Below are 7,905 nucleotides of genomic sequence, written 5' to 3' on the forward strand. Positions count from 1 at the left end.
GACGAGGAGCCAGTATCCCTTGTCCTCATTTGTGATAACATTTTCAATACCTCTTCCTAAAAACGTATCTTTTTCTTCATCGGAAAGTTTATGAATCCCACCGGAGGGGAGGTTTCTAGTCATGACTGTTGCGTATAGAGAGTTGAAATCCAAATATAGAATGTAAGAGCTTTGGTGCTGATCTGGATTAAAAGAAGAATTTATTTCACGGTTGTTGGCTGTGAATGACTGACGCACAACGGAAGTGAAGCCGCCCCTCACATTGTGCCTGATAAGATTATACAATTCCTCATCATAGACGGGATCCAACTCAATGTTACTCACTTTAAGAAAGCTGTCGAAAGCAGATGGAAGTGAAACATAGTGTGGTAAATCAAGACCGTACTTACTATAAAGAATATCATGCCACCAAATGAGAATATCCCCTAATAAGCTAGTGTCTACAATGAGGTATAGGAGGAGAAAATCCTTCAGAGTTTGGCATTTGGCGATAGTCCAAACATGCTGGGCGCGTTTATACTCCTCATCCGATAGATCACACGCCTTTAGCCTGTTGTAAAATGCTGATTGAGGGGGTAACTGCCTTTCCTCGAGTTTTGAAAGAGTGTCTATATAGTCAAGTCATAGCAGATAGGTAATTTACCCCGAATAATTTCAGCCCTACGTTCCTCATTCTTTATCCCGCTTAACATTTCCTCCGTTAATCGTGCTTTCCTTTCATCCCTAAAATATTCAGAAGCTAAACTATCCAAAGACGACCCTAGAAAAGCTAGAGAGTCGAGAAAAAATAAATTCCCAACAGCCATTCGCTGAATTTTTAGTCCTTGTTTCGTCATGATAGTGATTTGGACTTTATCTTTAAGATCCTTAAGGATGAGGCCTAAGTCATAACTCGAATTGTGGGCAAAAACAGGGAGATGCGTTTTTTGTTCGCGGCATGATAAATTACATCGCCTACAGTACGCCCCAATAAAATTGTTATTAGGACTGGCGTGGTCATGATGTCTATGTTTATCGCTCCAGTCTTTGAATGGTGACTTGCACAATTGGCATACGTCCTGCTCAAGGAATGCCCTCTCATCCTCCGCTGTCATATGAATGGGGAAAGTTCGCCATCGTTTTCTTATTGTCTCCCAACAAGCATTAAGATCTGCCAGAAACTTGTCAACGCAATTGTTTCCGCAATAATAACTAGAAGCCACTCTTTGACCTCTGGAACCGAAAATGATGTAGCAGTACGCTATTGATTTATGTATTGCCTCTACACCATACACACCGGGAGATTTATCTAAAGCCGATTCCATATCAAAGACGCAAATATAGGAAAACTTTTGCGTCTTATGCTGATTTCTAAACCTTACTGTGCTTCCGACGGGGGGAAAATTCAATGTTACAGCAAGTTCGCAACTGGCTTCATGGTGTTCTTGCTTAGAGGTTGATGAATGCTGTGATAGGCAGTTATGGCAAAAGTACCGAAGGTCGGGAGATCTTACCCGGGCAAAGGATTTCACGAAGGAATGAAAATCCTTAATGAGGCATGTGTGTTCCCCATCTAAGAGGAGAAGTGGGACTATGCTTGGAAATTTTTTCATTCCTCGCCTCGACAATTGAAGCAGATACCTTCCGTCCGCGGATCTTTCCATTTCGTAAACGTAAATGGAGATATGATTTGCCAACTCGAGGCGTGAAATGTCTTCCTATTGGATGGGGAAGGTGAGTCGGCAAAAATTAACGTATTCCGAGCAACGTTGAATACTATTTATAGTGCGGGAAATATTTTCCCAGTGGGGAGATGCCTGTTGTTTAGCGATAAAGTAGGCAGCCAGACACTGAATTAGGCAGGAATTCCCAATTCCAGAGGGATTAAAAACCGCCTCACTTCCGCGGACTTCTTTCTTAGGAAAAATGTATGCACCCATTCCAGACATTACAGCTTGGCGGTGAAAAAAAGAGTTTAAAATTCTTGACGCCTTCAACTGTCCACCCACTCCCCCTTAATTCACTGCTTATTTGCGGGAATTTATTTTCGATAAAACTTTCCCATTTATCCAAGAGCTTATTGATTTCACCAGCGTTAATAATCGTTGCTGGGAGCCAAAGCACCACAGGTTCGTTTTCCATTTCCCCCAATTTTTGAATGCTTAGCTTGGTCATACTAGAGTTCAAAAGTCCCACAATTTTGGCTGTAAATGTTTTGTTTTCAAAATATTTCCGTATTTGTACACTAATATCATCCCTATAAATTACCATAAATAAGGTTGGGTCACCTACTGAGGGGGCTGTGAATTCTTCAACAACGTACAGGTAATTAAAGGCAGTCTCTCTATTGATGAGGGTGAGTGCCTGTCCTGTAACAGGTGTCGAGGGGTATCCCCCAGGTGTGGGAGGTTACCCACGTGAAAATTCTCCTGTTGAGGTTGTAGCAATTGCGTGCTATGGTGCTAGTGTTTTTTCAGGTAATTCTCCTGCATCTGTTTTTGAGGATGTTGAAATTGTGTGATGAATCGATGTATTTTCACGTAATTCCCCTCCTGGCGTAAGCACTGGAACGAGAGAGAAATGCTACTGTTGTAGTTTTTTGAAAGGTCTAAGGCAACTTTTAAGCACGCATTGTAAAGCCAAATTGTAACACACGTAATGATTATAAATATGCAAAAGGAAACTACCGAATCTCCATCCTAGATCTTATTCTACTTTAACCCCTTCCTTTCAGACTAAACTCACAATAATCCTTGGGTTGAATATTTCGAAAAAAAAAGATAAAGGTAATATACATTGCATTTTTATATTAAACAGTACTTACTTGCACGGTGTTTCATTCTTTTTTTGATAGGGAGATGAGACTCGCTCTTTTCAAATTTCCTTTTCACACACCGCTTCTCTAAAAAAAAGAAAGAAAGAAAAGTAATAGCTATTTCACCGACACTTAACATAATCGCAAAAAGTAATCGCTATTTCAACGACACTTAACATAATCGCAAAAAGTAATCGCTATTTCACCGACACTTAACATAATCGCGATATTCACATCATAAATATTTTTGAATTTTCACTGATAAGGATATATTATACCTGGTGAGGAATTTTCCATGGTGGAAATCACTCTTGCCCGACTGCTGGGTGTAACGACGCAGAGGAAGCGCGCACGCCAAACTGGCGAAGTTGGGTTCCCCCGAGGGAAGCAGTGACGAGTGGTAAACGTTTAAACCGTAGGTGAATCCTTAAAACTGAAGGCCTGGGTGCATGTATGCGTTTGTGCGTAAGTGCGTACTATATATACGGACCCACCTAGGCCTTTGACACACACGTTCCGTTTGACGAGAGTAGTTACTTCGTCCTTTGACACACGGTACACCACTCCACTATTATGGAGTATTCATACAAGAACGACGCCTATCTCCTGGATGAGGAGATTACCTGCTTCCAAAAGAGTAAGTTTTTTCAAAGTATTTTCATTGAAAGTTTAGAAGTTCCTTAAAATAAACAAATATTAAGTACTATGTTTCTTATATTATCTACCCACGTATTTTGTGTGTGTGTGTGTGTGTGTGCGAGCCTTGATTATATTTCCGAAACTTATATTTCAATGTTTATTCCCATAGGTGTGTATACTCCATTGCTGGATGAAGCAGTAATTCGACAAAACCTGGAAAATGTCCAGAAGGTGAGGAGGGACCTTCAAGAAGGCATACAGGAAGGAAGAGATGCCGCTAAGCAGATGGTGGGGCAGTTGGGTAGCTATATGGTGAACCCCCAACAAAGCATGCTACCTTCGACTGTTACCGCAGAAATCATCACTACCTTCAAAGATCACGAGACTACAGTACAGTTACTGGAGAATGCTCTCGAAGGATGTCTTCGGTGCGAGAAGTTCTATGAAGGATTTTTATCAATAGCAATTAAGAGACGGGAAGAAGAAGAGGGGCGTCATAACGATACACCAGTCGACTTCTTAATTATGGTAATAGGCGAGACGCCGTCATTAACGGGTGTTGATATCTCCATGGGTGTGGTGGGAGCTGCCAACGCGGCTTGTTCCGGGGACGTGACCCTGGAGCGTGGAGAGACTCTCGGATTCACAAGCTGTGGCCAAAGCCTTTGAAATGGAAGTTGAGGAGGAGAGCAGGAAGAAGAAGGGCTGTGAAATGGAAGCAGAGCAGGAGAGTAGGAAGAAGAAAGCCTGTGAAATGGAAGCAGAGGAGGAGAGCCAGAAAAAGAAAAAATCCAAAGGGGTATGCAAAACCCCCAAGGAAAATTTAAGGGTGTCGTTATCTCGTTCCTTTAAAAAAAGGGGTGAGAGTAACAATATCCCTCAAATGAAATACGGGGGAGTCAGTTTCCCCGACCCCAATGAGGTTGATTTTCAAATGTTGTAAAACAAATATTTAAACTATGTTTTGTCTGTATTTATTTTACAGTAATTTTGATGCTTCCTTTAAATAAACAAATATTAAGTACTATGCTTCTTATATTATCTATCCATGTATTTTGGTGTGTGTGTATGAACTCATCTTAGACCCTATCCCAAAATATTTTGCTTTTGTTTTTATTATTATTATTATTATTATTGTTATTATTATTATTATTATTATTATTATTATTATTATTATTAGTATCCAATTTTGAAGGAAAATGATATCACGGTTTTGCTTTATTATCTTTTACATCTTAACACTCGTCCATGTATGTATGTCTGTTCCTAATAATAAACAAATATTAAGTACTATGTGTTTTTTATTATCCACCAGGCCTATCTACGGGTGGAGAACAGAAGTCGAAGGGTTAGACCTTTGACTCGGTGTAGAGGATGCGCATGTTTTACCCCACACGTCCGGTGCGGGTTCGACAGGTGTAGGTCTATCAACAGGTAGAGAACGGAAGCCGTGGGTTAGCCCTTTGACTCGGATGTAGAGACTGTCTGGGCATGTTTTACCCCTATCATTACATATAGACTCGGGGTTATGTGTGATTACGCGTCCGGTGCAGGTTGAGACAGGTGTAGGTCTATCAACAGGTAGAGAACGGAAGCCGCGGGTTAGCCCTTTGACTCGGATGTAGAGACTGGGCATGTTTTACCCCTATCATTACAAATAATTAATCATTACAAGTAGCCCAGGTGGGAGAACGTAATGGGTGGTAAGCGGACTCGGTATTACTGTAGACGCGCTCTCACTACGTTTATGATAAAAATTAAACCCGTTTTTTAAAAAACACCATAAACCGGTTTTTTTTTTTTTTTTTTTTTAAAAACACCAACAATTTATTGTAAACAAAATCCCTTAAATAGTGCCACACTATCTTTAATACCACCATACTACGATTTCACCCTCAATATTTGTAAACAAATTCCCTTTAATAGTAACACAGTACCGTACAGCCTTCAACTCTACTTCCGTAAACAATTTCCCTTTAATAGTTCCCGTACGTATGTCATTACGAACCCTACGACCTTCAACTCTATGTTTGTAAACAAAAATAATACTCCACTTCCATCAACAGCGACCTCCTGTTGAAACGTACGTCCTCCAAATCAATGTTTGTAAACAAAACTCTTTAAAAATACTACACTTCCGTCAACAGTAAGTCTCTGTGGCCATGGGTTTCTTACGGGTGAGTGTGTACGGCCATACCATCATTTCCGGGTGAGTGTGTACGGCCATACGGTTACTTCCGGGTGAGTGTGTGCGGCCATACCTTCATTTCCAGGTGAGTGTGTACGGCCATACCTTCATTTCCGGGTGAGTGTGTGTGGCCATTTTACAACTACTTCGTTCTTAGGGCACCGCATCACTCCTGAAGGAGTCAGTCCCCTCCCTGAGAAGGTAGCAGCCGTTCAGAACTTACCCACGCCATCGACCGTCAAAGCCCTGCATGAGTTCTTGGGCATGATCAGCTATTATCACGGTTTTCTGCCAGCCATTGCCGCCACACTTGCTCCCCTCTACGCCTCCCTCAAGGGTAAGCCAAAAGACTTAAAGTGGGGTCCCTTCAAGAAGAGGCCTTCTGCAACGCAAAGAATGCCCTATCAACCGCTGCTGCTCCCACTTTTCCCGTCCCACATGCCCCTCTCCTTCTCTCCACCTATGCCAGTGACGTCACTATCAGTGCAGTACTTGAACAGGTGGTCAACGGCTCGCCCTGCCCATTGGCCTTCTTCAGCAGAAAACTGTCCAAGGCAGAATCGGGTTATTCTACCTTTGATTGTGAATTGCTGACGATGCACTTGGCTGTCCGTCACTTTCACCATTTCCTAGAAGCTATGCCCTTCGTCATTCACACAGACCAAATGCCTCTGGTGCACGCCTTCACTCGAAAGTCTAACGCCTGGTCCACCCGTCAACGCCGACATCTCTCTGCCATGGCTGAATACAATTGCACCCTTTAACACGTCACTGGGAAAATGAATCCCGTTGCCGATGCCCTGTCAAGAAACACGTTGGCCGCCGTTCAATGGGGATTGGATTACAATGCCTTGGCTGAAGCCCAATGACAGGATCCAGATTATCAAGCATGTAGGACATCCTGCTCATCCCTCCGTTAGGAAGACATCAGCCTCGACGACTCCAACACCACCCTCCTCTGTGACGTATGTACGGGTAGACCGTGGCCGTGGATTTCGGCTCCCATGCGCTGACAGGTGTTTGATTTCATTCACGGCATTTCACATCCCTCGCGCTGTTCTACTGCACAGCTGCTGAAGACAAAGTTCATTTGGCTTGGCATCACTAAGGATGCTAAGGATTGGATCCGCGCCTGTACTTCTTGCCAAACTTCCAAAGTACACCGACACACAGATTCAGGAGTGGGCACCTTTCCTTAACCTCAGCATAATTTCGCCCACATTCACGTCAACATTGTAGGCCCCCTACCAACATCACAAGGACATCGTTACCTGTTTACCGTCATCGACTGCTCTATTCGTTGGCCTGAAGCCATTCCCATGGAAACTACAATGTACTCATGTACATCTGCCTTACTCTCAGAATGGATAGCAAGATTTGGTATCCCTGAGCATATTAATTCTGACAGGGGTACTACTTTCACCTCTCAATTGTGGACATAGCGAATCTCTTGGACATCACCCTACATCAGACAACTGCCTACAACCCCGCTGCCAATGGAATGGTTGAACGTTTTTATCTCAAACTCAAAGTCAGTTTGATGTCCCGCTGCAAGGATTCCAACTGGTTTACTCAGCTTCCTTGAGTCTTCCTGGGACTAAGGATCACTCCTAAAGATGCCTTGGACGTCTCGGCAGCTGAAATGGTGTATGGTGACCTGTTGGTCGTCCCTGCTGAATTCTTTCCCTCTACAACCTCCTCCGACGATCTGCAGCGCATACTTCAAGTCATGGGAACATTTACTCCGTGCCACCAGACTTACAAGCCCCCAGCAAAGCATCACATACCGACAGACTTGCACTCTGCAATACACATCTTCCTACGCAATGATACTAGCAAGCAACCGCTGACGTCCCCTTACATGGGCCCTTTCCTTGTGATCCGACGCAATCCGAAAGCATTCCTACTAAAAATTCATGGCGAAGAAGACTGGGTATCCATTGATCGTCTAAAACCTGCTTATCTCGTGCCAGATGACCCACCTACAGTTTGCCTCTCTAGATCAGGGCACCCTATTTAACAGTATGTCATTTTTAGGGGGGGAGCCATGTACCACTCGTGTGTCACACAATCGTACATAGTAACGATATTTCTTTTTTTTGTATATATTATCCTTTGTATCTTGGCTCTCCCCTCGCACTAACAGCAACTTATATTAATATTTCTGCCTAGTTCATTGTTAACTGTTAACAGAACCGGTTGCCGGTTGGACAAGAAAGAGCATGTTTGTATTTTGTGACCTTCTTACCGGGACCTTTTTTATATATATACCCGATGTGTCTAT

The sequence above is a fragment of the Palaemon carinicauda genome, chromosome 20 (genome assembly GCF_036898095.1).
Source record: "Palaemon carinicauda isolate YSFRI2023 chromosome 20, ASM3689809v2, whole genome shotgun sequence".
Lineage (NCBI taxonomy): Eukaryota > Metazoa > Arthropoda > Malacostraca > Decapoda > Palaemonidae > Palaemon > Palaemon carinicauda.